Source organism: Limulus polyphemus, unplaced genomic scaffold (genome assembly GCF_000517525.1).
Source record: "Limulus polyphemus unplaced genomic scaffold, Limulus_polyphemus-2.1.2 Scaffold1543, whole genome shotgun sequence".
Classification (NCBI taxonomy): domain Eukaryota; kingdom Metazoa; phylum Arthropoda; class Merostomata; order Xiphosura; family Limulidae; genus Limulus; species Limulus polyphemus.
In genome coordinates, this window is record NW_013667153.1 from 185,710 (window position 1) to 199,429 (window position 13,720).

The 13,720-nt window shown below is 35.6% G+C and overlaps 1 protein-coding gene across 2 annotated transcripts in view; it reads left to right on the forward strand.

Moving 5' to 3' along the window:
- The window catches only part of LOC106464025 (lissencephaly-1 homolog), a 69,608-nt gene that overhangs the window by 18,725 nt on the left and 37,163 nt on the right, over positions 1-13,720 (forward strand). Inside the window, exon 1 of one of the 2 annotated variants that reach the window (XM_022391672.1) lies at positions 6,489-6,534. The exons of the other annotated variant lie outside the window; for it this stretch is intronic. The gene's annotated coding sequence lies outside the window, so the exon portion shown is untranslated. Of the gene's footprint in view, positions 1-6,488; positions 6,535-13,720 lie in introns of those variants that run through there. 2 annotated transcript variants of the gene reach the window in all.

The window sequence follows — 13,720 nt, forward strand, 5'->3', positions numbered from 1 at the left end:
TATTGGCTATTTCTACAATGCGTTGAGTCAGTGAGTTATAACCCTGTTGTATAGCGATCTAAAGCCAACGTGGTGTTTAGACGTCACGTGATTAGAAACTATGTTATCATTGGCTTGTTCAGCAATGCGTTGAAACAATTTGAATGCGAACTTTACGTGCTTAAACAGCCAGTACTGAATTTTTATTTATTTAAAAAAAAAGAAATACCTCAGTTCAGTTGCATGATGTATAAAACGATATTTGAAATGATTTTTATGGTGTTCATTTCAGGTTTTTATTTTTTTCTTTATTCAGAATTGTATTGTGTTAACATGATATCTCATTTATTTGTTAAGTAATTTAAAAATCTGTCAATCTAAGTGGCATTTTTATTTCGTTGAGGTCATTTTTAGAACTTTTTATTTAACTTTACGTAGAGCAGTGTACTGAAATCCGCAATCTTCAGTCATAGGTGGTAGCTCTTTCATCACAATCTTAGACTGTCTAGCTGGTAGGTTTTCAGGTTCAATCTTAGACTGTCCAGCTGGTAGGTTTTCAGGTTCAATCTTAGACTGTCCAGCTGGTAGGTTTTCAGGTTCAATCTTTGACTGTCCAGCTGGTAGGTTTTCAGGTTCAATCTTAGACTGTCCAGCTGGTAGGTTTTCAGGTTCAATCTTAGACTGTCCAGCTGGTAGGTTTTCAGGTTCAATCTTGACTGTCCAGCTGGTAGGTTTTCAGGTTCAATCTTAGACTGTCCAGCTGGTAGGTTTTCAGGTTCAATCTTTGACTGTCCAGCTGGTAGGTTTTCAGGTTCAATCTTTGACTGTCCAGCTGGTAGGTTTTCAGGTTCAATCTTAGACTGTCCAGCTGGTAGGTTTTCAGGTTCAATCTTACTGTCCAGGTGACTGTTTTTTCGTCTCCATCTAGACTATCTAGCTATCAGTCTTTTCGTTTCAGTCTTATTGTGTATACCTGACAGTCTCCACCTCATATTGTCCAGCTGACTGTCTTTCCGTCTCCATCTTAGTTTATAAGTTTACACTTTAAATGTATAACTATTATGAGAACACTTTACACTGCTGGTTAAGGTTTGTAAATGAAAGGATGTATTAGTGATGAAATTCGTTTTTCTCACGTTTTTTGTTTCAGCAACGAAAATGTGGAATAAAAAAGATTGTTTTGAATGAGTAGAAGTACTTGGCCGATACAGAGGGTTGAGTACCTAATATTAAAACGATTTTGAATGTGCAGATCAGCGAATCACGTGACGATCACAGCTGATATACCGTCACGGTGAGGCCCGGCATGGCCAGGTGGTTAGGACGCTCGACTCGCAATCTGCGGGTCGCGGGTTCGCATCCCCATCCCACCAAACATGCTCGCCCTTTCAGCCGTGGGGGCGTTATAGTGTGACCGTCAATCCCATTTTTCGTTGGTAAAAGAGTAGCCCAAGAGTTGGCGGTGAGTGGTGATGACTAGCTGCCTTCCCTCTAGTCTTACACTGCTAAATTAGGGAAGGCTAGCGCAGATAGCCCTCGTGTAGCTTTGCGCAAAATTCAAAAACAAACAAAACCGTCACGGTGAAATGGAATGTGTTAGAACTGCATTGTGACATTATTTGGCATTTCGTAGTTGTTGATGCCACTGCAAATTGATCGTTTTAGGAAGGGTATGTTACAGGCGCTTCCAAACCAAAATATTCATTCACTCAGATCATAAAAATGTGTAAGATCAAAATTTCCAAGATGATGATATTCCTTGCGAAACTGTGAAGTGAATAAAAAATTCATATACATATGCTGAATGAATAAAGAAAGAACTATGTTCCCCATTTTCTAGGGGGGCAAGTGCCTCTCTTCTCTCGGACGTCCATGTCTGTAGTTAACTTCTCTCGAAGGCCACAAAATTAATCTTAATGCAATTGTCACAGCTAGTCGGGACTTTAACCAACAGTTGAAATACTAATATAGCTCTTCTGGCGTCTCCATCATACCCGAGTGAATTAATCCACGAGCTACTCATTTTACACTAGAATTTGTTTATTATATAAAGCTTACACCTTATTATCTTGTTGGATAAGCTTTCATTCGGTGCTCTGCCTGTATAACTTTATAATTGTTTGAAAAGTGATAAACTTTGGAACGTTTTGTTTTTTCTTAATCGCCTTGACAAGCAGCATTAGAACTCAGGTCAGAGTATAGTATTGTTGTTTTGTGCTGGTGATGTACAGAGTACCGGGAAAAGTCTGGAACCATAGGTGGTTTGCAGCTTTTCTTAATATCAGATACGTGACTGATATGGCGCTGTCAAAGCAAGAGAAGATCGAGTTAATCCTGCTGTTAATCCAAACGTGTTTCGAATCACAAGGACAACATGTGGAACACTTTCTGTAAAATTCGTTGAAGCGCCTGTGGTTCTAGACTTTTCGGACACCCCGTAGATTGCTTCTCCACTTGTAGAACGTTAATGTAATTCGTGTAGTAATCAGCTGATTGATCCTCAGTGGCCCACGTGTCACTTGTGTATCGGATTGTTGCAGCTTAGTGTCAGTGTGTTGTGTGTTCGACGACGCTTTCTTAGAACTAGACTTTTCTGCGAACTGATTTTAAAACCATTGGTCGAAACCATCTAAACTTTGCCATCGTTAACACACTTCCAGGAGGTTGGGGAAGGGGTAGGACATTATGAAAAATATTTTCAATCATGAAAGTATTTAGTATCGGTAATTAATTTATCTACACTTGTATGTCTGCCACCAAAGGATGAAAGTGAAACATCGCTAGAACACTTGTATGTCTGCCACCAAAGGATGAAATGAAACATCGCTAGAACACTTGTATGTCTGCCACCAAAGTATGAAAGTGAAACATTGCTAGAACACTTGTATGTCTGCCACCAAAGGATGAAAGTGAAACATCGCTAGAACACTTATATGTCTGCCACCAAAGGATGAAAGTGAAACATCGCTAGAACACTTCTATGTCTGCCACCAAAGGATGAAAGTGAAACATCGCTAGAACACTTGTATGTCTGCCACCAAAGAATGAAATGAAACATCGCTAGAACACTAAAGAAAGGATTAGTATGTTTGTTTTCACGGTCCATGGATTTGATATCACGCACACCGAGATATGGGTGTAGTCTCCAAAAACGAAATATTCAATATAAATGATGTCATGGACAAATTACACTACTAACACTGAATGACATAGCAAACGTTTAACTCTCACCGGTCTCTTAAATATCATTCAAAATGTCTCCTACTGACTTTTTATATGGGTGTAGCCTCCAAAAACGAAATATCCAATATAGATGATGTCATGGACAAATTACACTACTAACACTGAATGACATAGCAAACGTTTAACTCTCACCGGTCTCTTAAATGTCATTCAAAATGTCTCCTACTGACTTTTTTATATGGGCGGTTATATTTCCACTTTCATTTATAAAGTCTTAAATTAACTTTCTTTGGCTAATGACATTCTTTGTCGTGTTTGGTTATCAATACCACAAACAAACTGCATGCCAAATATATCCAATTGATACAGAATTATCAAAATAATAAACTGATTTCTTGTATCCTACGCGACAAAACAAATACTTCTCCATTTAAATATATGCAATAAAGATAAAACAGTGTCAATACTGCGAATCAATACGTGCACAGTTTGTTTTTGCTATCCCTGTTATTCTTTGAAAATAAATGTATATATAAGTATTAACAATGGGTCGATCGTGGCCCATGGATAAGCGTGAGAAATTATAAGAGCTTCAGGTCTTCTCTAGAGCCCCATTACCGAAAAACATTTTTGGGGCTGGTTGCGTTAAATAGGTGACTGCCAAATTCCACTATTCGGTCAGACAGAATATCCCTACAGGTGGCGGTGGGTGCTGTTGACTAGTTACCTTCCCTCTGGCCTATCAGTTCAAAATTAGGGACATCTATAGCGCAGATAGTCCGAAAACAAATTTAGTCGTATGTAGAGGTAGCTTAACAAAAGATATAAATTACCAATTACTGCATGTATATTTATTTAATTTAAATATGACTGACTGTTCACTCTGGTATTTGCTATCGTTGTTTAATGACGTAATATAAAATGATGTTGCGGATAATGCATTTGAATAGCCGAAAAATATCAGTGTAATCATTTCGACTAAAGCAGTGATTAACCCTTCAACTGCGGCTGACATCATATGATGTTAGCGTATGCAACTGCGGTTGACATCGTATGATGCAAGCACTTTGCGCGCAACATTTTGAATGGCTCACTGCAAAAATTCGCGAATCTTTGCGTATGGGATGGTGGGCCGATTTACACAAGCCGCAAACGAAGGGTTAAATGTTATTTGTTACGTCGTGCAAAAAGTAGTTCCCATTGAAGCTCGTAAGTTCATGTGTTGTAATACCTCAGTAGTGTAGCAAATGTAGCAATATAATAGTAACCGAGAATGGCAGTACAACAGCAGCGTAGCAGGTGTAGGAATACAGAAATTTATCGCGTGTAGCAATACACCAGTAATAAAGTGCATCGGTGTGCAACAGTAGCGTGTCATTTAGTATATGAAATGTAGCTGTATAATATCGGAATAGAGCAAAACTATGTCAGGTGTAGTAGTGCATTAATAGTATATCAAGTGATCAAATGTATTAATACAACAGTATTATACTGAGTGTAACAGTTCATCACTTTTCAAGTGCAGCAACACAGTAATGTTGTATTGAGTATAACAATACATCTATAACCAATTGTATCTGTACAGCAATAATACATTGAATGTAACAATGCATCAGTAATCAGATGTAGCTATACAGTAATAGTGTATTATAGTAGCAATTATCCAATTTGGGAGTCGATAAAGATATTTGTTAGTACACTATTGTATTATATATATATATATATATACACACACCTTTTAATTTAATGTAGTTTTCACCGCTCTAATGATTAACGTATATTAAAGTCTCAGTAATTTTTTGACTCCGAAGTTTATTTTATTCCCTGCATTCTTTCAGTGTGTTTTCCAATAAAACTTTTTCTTCTGGTTTGGTATTATTATTATTATTTTATACGTGGTTTTAATCGATCACGTACCTTTGCCAGTTATGTCACAGGGCTGATATTTAGTGCACCTAAACTTCTTAAACTAGATAATACATTCGTACAATGTTGGTTTTTATTTGAATTAGGGACATTTCTTTATTTCTTTTGTACGTGAGCGGGATAAAGCTCTCAAATTGTGTAAGGAGTCCACTAAACGTCTTTTTCTTTATATTGATGTACCAAATCCACCAGTGTTACGGTTAATAAGGATGTCTAAAAAAAAAAAGGTAAATTATTATTATTTTCAAACTCGCAAGTGAATTTAATGGCAGGATGTTCAGGTATTCTAAACATTTAGAGCAGTGATCCTTATTGTGAAAAAGAATAAAGGTTTGGTTGACATACCTTCTCCAAATGATAGGTCTGTATCATTTCTGTATTCTATGGCACATGGCTGTTTCTTGGTTAAGAGACCATGTCATTACGATTTGTTTTTTCGTTTAAGGGCAAATATTTAGTTTAAAAATATTAAGATTTTATCCAGGTGAGAAGTGTGTGGATGATTAAAAAAACAGCATCGTTTATGTATTGGTTCTTGGTTGTACGTCATATTTAAAGGCAGTTGATAGATAATTATTCTGTATAATGTTTATTGTCGTCGTATTTAAAGCCAATTAATTGACTTTGTTAAATACTTGATAAAACAATAACGAAAATATATATAAATTCAAATGGTCACGTGCGTGGAGGAACAAGAAAGTAACGATTAACGTCATGGTTTTGTTTTCGGTAATAATCATTGTTTACGTAGCATAATATGCAGGAGGTATATAGATTGTAACTGCCCATCTGATTGCCGAATATTTTGTACGACATATTTGTATTGTTAGTGAGGTGTGGACACACCGCGACATCGTGGTGCATTCCAATTTATGACTAGGCACTTTTTACCGTCACTGTCTTTTGTGATGTTTTTATCAGTAACTGTAAAATTTGATATCATTTGTTTAAATATTCATTTGCTTCAGCGACTCAAATTCGTAAAGATGTAATCCATTATAGTGTAGTTAACAAACCACGTGATTAGTTAGGTAAACACCCGCGAATGGTTTTTTTTTCGTGAGACGTGATTGTTGTGATAAGTCTGTTATTCTGATGACTAAGTTGCGTGTGGTTGTTTGCACAGGGTTCCTGAACTTTGGATATATTATTACTGCGTGCCTGTTTTCTTTTTATATCACTAATTTGGAATTCTTTTGTTGTAATCTTGTCATCCTCACAAGTATGATCACATCAAATGGGGTCTTTCGCCGATCACATACAGGTGTACGAGACTTTCTGGGCACGATGAACTTGTATTAAAGGTTGTAATAATCCTCGCATCATAAAGTGAGAGAGAGAGAGAGAGAGACCACAGTTGGTATACAGTTATTAAACTTATCAGCTGTGTGCTGTCAGCACTGACACTGTGTTTGTTTCTGATATCGTCTTTGACCTTGGCTCAAGGTCTGTTTAACGTGTTTTTTTTTAATATTCGAGGTTTCTAATAACGATTTTTTTATTTAATTTTTTTGTTTAGAGTATGTTTCGTCGATTTTCATATTTAGTGTAGACAGTGTAAAAGCTCATTCGCACTTACTAATTACGATGTTCTCGTCACAGTACTGCTTTGAGTTGTGCATTAACGTACTGGTTTTAAGACTTCATAGTTTGTTGCTAGACGTCTTGCTGTCGGCCAATCAGACAAATTGAGTTAAAGATAATATCGTCGTAAGAAACTGATTTATTGCAATTATAATTTGAAATATACACTTTATGCTCCCTCTGTTGACGACAAACGGTATACATACATGTTTATATGGTAGCAACCGTTACATTTTTAATATCCTAGTATCATCTACCAATTAATATTAAAAGTAATACAAGTTTTTGATATTTTTTAGGCCTCCAGTGGTTACAAGTTCCAACAAGTACTTGTAAAATAAAACTGTTCCTAATATTTGAAAGGAAGCAAAAATGTTTGGAATTTAAATACGTTTACCATGTATCCTGAAATTTTATTTTTAAGAATAGACGTTTTAAAGTCAACTAAACTTCATGAATTTATTTGTTTCCTTCACCAAGACGTGTAATTTCGGTGATGAGTAAAGGACTTTGCATAACATCCTATAATCTTCATTGAGTTGATAATTTAAACTTGTTATGAATAAGTCTAACGTGTGTTTTTAGAACAACAAGGTAGGGAATTTATATAATAAAGTAGTCAAATTCATATGTATCAGATGTTATTGTATCTAACACAAAATCTTACCCACAGTCATTTTTACTTCCAGTGTATCATAATTAAATCATATGTAGGCTGTTGATTACAAACTTTCTACTCTATATCTACAATAGCATCAGGGTTGGCAGCAACATCTTGCCGGTGAGGAGACTGGATAAAAAATTGAGGGGACTGCACTCTATATCTTGTGGGCACGTATACAGTGATATTTGGGAAGTGAACCAGCTTTAACAATGATGCCAGTGATTTTTTTTTCACGACTAACCAGTGTCTCGCTAATCTGGATCTTGTGTGACTGCGAGGCTTGTTTAAAATGAAAATCGACGAACGTTTTGATCGAAGCTGTGAAATGCTTTCCACATTTGTAAGGTTCTACAGAAATGGAATATTGAGATTCTAAAATGAGAGAAAACCTCGTGAGGAGAAATAAACGCCGATCTCGGGCTAACAATAGCGTGTTTAATTATCATTAAAACATTAATATTTTGATACTGAAGAGTACTTTACCTAAATTTCCTAATAGTTTGATGCTACGGTGGGAGAGGGGAGGGGGACTTGCTGGGGTTAAAGTTACCTAAAAACGTGCAGCCCTGTATTCAACAAAAAGGTTTCTGCTGACAATCCGCATAGAGACAGTGCACTGCGGTGTTGAAAACTATGAATATTTAACAACTTATTTCAGTTCGACGTTGCGCGACAGGAGTGTGAATGAGCCTCAAGACCATGTTATGGATATGGTTGTGATTACGACCCCACCTTTTCAAAAATTTCCCCATTGTTTGTTAGGTAGTGTATATAGTTTTTCCATATAGTGAAGAGAAATTCGATGACGAGGAACCCACTTTGAGACTAATAATGGCTGGAGACGGCTTGAATGGGTAATGAAGAAAAACTTTAATATAACAGCAAATGTACAACGTTTCGACAAGGTTTTGTCATCATCAGGTACAAGAGAAATGTTAATTGGATTCGACGTGGTGAATGTTGATGGTGCTTAACCCAGAGAGTTTTGTACACATTATTATTGTTCTATGTGAATTTAAGCAATGCATCAGACACGAAGGCTGTGGTTTGTGTTAAGACGGTGTTTTGGGCTCTGTACCAGACCTGGTAGTCAACAGAAAGCCCGAAACGTAAGCCCAGAAAACAAAGTCAACATTAAATTGTGTCGATACTACTAGACATTATCAACATTTGTATTTTGACCACTTACTTACTCGTTCCACCTAAGGTTAAAAAAAGAAAAAAAACAATTCCGTAGTTATTAATGTGATCTGTCTGCACATTCGACAGTCATATATTCCACTTTACTGCACTGCTGGAAGTCATTCTTATACTTTGACTTGAAAGGACTAAAGACTTGCCATTCCACGTGTGTATGTGATTATGATGATCTGCACGAACACCATTCGTTCGATGTTTCAATGTGCGCGTGTAACAATTTTTAGCAATTTTTTTAGAACAGTCAAAATGATACACCGCGGTTTATTTATGCGTGATAATTTTTCCTCTATTTCGTGTTTCTGTTTTTTTTTAATAAAGTTGATTAACTTAACTGACATTTTGTTAAGTTGGGCCCACATTATTAATTGAAACAAGCAACGTTTACTAACTTTAAGGCCACTTATCTCTCATAGATGTTCTTTGGAAAAGGATTTAATTGAACTCACGAATACCTAGATCGGATAAGGAATCTATTTTTACCTTTTATTTTCGAGTTAGTGAACATAACCTTGATAAGAAATGTAAAGGCCGTGCAATTCAGAATTCTTTGTTCAGTAAAGAGTAGTTCATATTCAGTTTTACAAGCAATGTGTACGATATGGTTAAATATATTGATATGTAAAACGTTGATTTGTAGAATAAAATGATCTGGTGATGCTGAAAACTATTTGTACGTTGATAGAGCTTTCAATTGATCAGATATTTAAAATAATTTTTGGCATCTATCCAAGTCTTAATTTTTTATGTTTCTTACAATATTGCAAAGCAGAACACAACAGAACTCAATAATTAACTCAACATTTTTCTTTGTTTTTGAACTATCAGCTAGAACATGTGCACGGCATGATGTGGTAGGCTTATGCAGTCCGTATAAATTAGTTTAATTTTTCTTGTTTATGTTCATTATTCAGTAGATGTTATACACGTAGGTATGAAAATAATTAAAGACTTAAAGAGTGTGAATCATTACAAATATATACATAAACAGGTCACAAATGATTTTTTTCTTCGGACGTTTATTTCCAATTATTTTAGTTTTTATAGACATTTTATATAGCTGTGTGTTTTAATCCGCTTATGGGTTACTTCTCGTGAAAATCAAAACTACGGTGGGTCATTTGGCATTATGGTTTTAACACAAAGCTGCGGTATGTCACTTGGCAATATGGTTTTAACACAAAGCTGTGGTATGTCACTTGGCAATATGGTTTTAACACAAAGCTGTGGTATGTCACTTGGCAATATGGTTTTAACACAAAGCTGCGGTATGTCACTTGGCAATATGGTTTTAACACAGAACTACGGTATGTCATTTGGCAATATGGTTTTAACACAGAACTACAGTGTGTCACTTGGCAACATGGTTTTAAAACAGAACTACGGTGTGTCACTTGGCAACATGGTTTTAACACAAACCCTAACACGTTCGACTGGTGGGCCTAATCTAATAAAGACAAGTCCTCTTGTCGATAGCGCTAGGTTTTTTTTTTTTTTTTTACTATTGCGAATAAATTTATTTTGAAGGTCATCAACGCAAAGTTTAGAAACGTAGATAAAGTCTGTATTATGTGGACATGTTTGAATAAATACCATATACAAATATGTGTGTTTGGACGAACTTTATTCTTTGCGATAATATTAACTACATGTGTGTATACGTGACACTTATCTCTTTGTAAAGATTTAAGATAGCTTTTTCAAAGCAATCTCAGCATATCCAAGAGAACAAGCTAAGTTACACACGAGCAAATAAACCACGTGTGTAACGACAAACATGAAACTAATCGTGTAATAAATGTATATTGGACATTGATAAAACCGACGGCAAAACCAAATTTATTTATATTGTCAGTGCAATCAGCGTTTTTAACGTGTTTTATTAGTTATATTTTTTGCGTATTGTGTTATGTAAACATAGGAGGATAACTGGTTAACTGCAAGAAGCAGGTTTTCGCTTTATCTATTCCTTGAAAATTTTTGACATATTATGATTGTACTTTGATAACACGTTACATCTCGTGTTTTTTTTTGTATGAGATAACGTTGTGCGTATATTTTATTGGATATGTTTAGCCCGTAGTTGCATTTTTAATGATATATGTATTTCAGATATGAAATTATGATTTTAACAAATGGAAACACTAAGTGTAACTAATTGCAAACGTTTACACTAAACAAGATACAGTTTCTAATTTTTTGATATAAAAATTGGGTACAATAAAAGAGTATTCCGAATTATTCCACGGATACATTTTTGAGTTAGTTCTGGTCATCCAGAGCAAAGGAAGTATGCCAAAGACCGCCATGACACTCATGGACTCAGAAGTACCTCGTCGTTTTTAAAGTGGTATTTTTAGGCTTTAGTAGCAATTGCATTAACAGCTGAAATTTAATAAAGTTTAAGGGAGTGTAGTGTAGCGTCTGACAGATTTGTTTTAAGGTTTGAGGGAGTGTAATCTAGCGTCTGACAGATTTGATTTTAAGGTTTGAGGGAGTGTAATCTAGCGTCTGACAGATTTGATATAAGGTTTAATGAAGTGTAATCTAGCGTCTGACAGATTTATTTTAAGGTTTGAGGGAGTGTAATCTAGCGTCTGACAGATTTATTTTAAGGTTTGAGGGAGTGTAATCTAGCGTCTGACAGATTTGTTTTAAGGTTTTGAGGGAGTGTAATCTAGCGTCTGACAGATTTATTTTAAGGTTTGAGGTAGTTTAACCTAGCGTCTGACGTATTTATTATAAAGTTTACTTAAACTTTGAGACCAGCAATGAAGGCATTCTTATACGTAAGATGCATATATCAGTTTTCGTAAAAATGGAACTTTCCATCTAAATTTCATTTTTTTATTGTACATAAGTGCGTTTGATCAGATCTGTGAATTCCATTAGATTTTTGAATTTGCGGCTTCTGTGTAAAGGATTTTAATTTTTTGATTCAGTACTCGACTGAGGCTGTTAGTGTAGTATTTCTTTTTTTTCTGTGATGTATTCAGTAACGAAGCAACCGTCTTATAACCGTTTAAACAGAACGAGATGGTACTTGGTTGAAGTATTTTAGAGTACATTGTTGTGGGTTAATTTGACGCCCAGTAACGAAGCAACCGTCTTATAACCGTTTAAACAGAACGAGATGGTACTTGGTTGAAGTATTTTAGAGTACATTGTTGTGGGTTAATTTGGCGCCCAGTAACGAAGCAACCGTCTTATAACCGTTTAAACAGAACGAGATGGTACTTGGTTGAAGTATTTTAGAGTACATTGTTGTGGGTTAATTTGGCGCCCAGTAACGAAGCAACCGCCTTATAACCGTTTAAACAGAACGAGATGGTACTTGGTTGAAGTATTTTTAGAGTACATTGTTGTGGGTTAATTTGGCGCCCAGTAACGAAGCAACCGTCTTATAACCGTTTAAACAGAACGAGATGGTACTTGGTTGAAGTATTTTAGAGTACATTGTTGCGGGTTAATTTGGCGCCTTTCAGACTGTGAAATTTTAAATTAAAAACTGAATCGAATCGATTTCACATAATCTGCAGAGAAACGCAATACGTCATTAAAAATTCGATAATTCCTTTTCAAGAAAAAATAAATTATTGGTAGTAATCTCTAACTTGTTCCATCCCCCCGCCCAATGAGTTAGTGGCAAGTTTACAAACTTACAACGCTTAAATCTTGGGTTTGATTCCTCGTGGTGGACAGAGCGCGGAAAGACTGCTATGTAGCTTTGAGCTAAAACAAACAAGTAAATCATTATGAAGTTTTAAATAAGTGACAACTTTTTCAGACTTTTAATAAAAGTAAGACGAATATTTACAGGGACGCGAGTGATTAGTTTTATTATATTTGTTTATTTGAAATATACTATTTGGAATAAACTGCTTTGAACATTATCAGATGTGGTGGACCTTGATCTTGTAACCTCTCACCAATATCGTGTTTTTTAGATAATTCATGTGTCAAAATTTAATCTTTCCATTTTTACTTTGCGGTGGGATACTGAAACAAAGAAGCGTGATCAGTTCACCTCGGCGTATGAAGAAATGTTTGTTGTTGAGGGTGTATATAAAGAATTTCATACGTGACTATCAGAGTACCTGTCATAGTAGACTTAATTCATAGTTGAATATTTTACAGTGAGGATGCTACAATTAATATAATTCAGGAGTCTTGATTTTTTTTTAATTAATAACTCAAACATAGTACATTATAAATTTTGTATAGTTTTGTAACTCAAGAACGTGGCAGTATTCAGAATTTTATATATTGTTGATGAAGTGCAGGCGGGAAGTTGTTATATAACGTTATTGAGAATTATTTAATAAAACTTAAATTTTGGTTAGAAATGAACACAGCTGAGAATTATTATTATTCTTCACTTCATTGTTTGTAAAGTTAATGTTTTCAGTATGTTAAATGCATTTGAAGATGCGGTCATTAATTTTAAGTTTGAACGCTTTTAATTTCAGGCTTCGCAAATGAGTAACTTTTCACAACAGTGGATTTTGCTTTAGCGTGATGTTGATGTCAGATTTTCCCTCACCAGACAGAGTGGTCTTCTGTGGTGGTGTATCGTATGGCGCATTTATTGAACGTTTTTTTTTTTTTTTCGTCTACCATTCTCGCCATTTAAATGAGGACAAATTGATCAACGCATGTTTAGTTAATGCTAACCAAACACCCTTAAAAATATGGATTTTTGATTCAAATAGCTTGTAATGGATTTTTTATTCTCTTAAGAGAATTCTTGGTTGGGGCTCATTGCCGCTAAAAATCTCTGCACTTTGAGACCGTGGGTGCGCTAGAAGAACAATAGTTAAATCCCACTATTCGGGTATACTTACAGACTTACAACGCTAAAATCCGGTGTTCGATCCCCCCGACACGGCAGATAGCCCATTATGGCTTTGCTCTAAAACAAACAAACTTTAAACCCAATATTCGGTCAGAGAAAAACAGCCCAAGGTTTGATGTGGGTGCTGTATTCCATCTTAGTCTATTCCCTGATGGGTCAGCGGTAAGGTTACGAACTTAAAACACTAAATTCCGGGGTTCGATTACAGAGCGCTTATAGGAATAACTTTACCTAGATAATAGCCCTTGTGTAGCTTTGCGTGGAAATTCTGAAAACAACTGTAAGAATTAATACATAAAGAAACACACACATTTAACCCCCCCCCTAAAAAA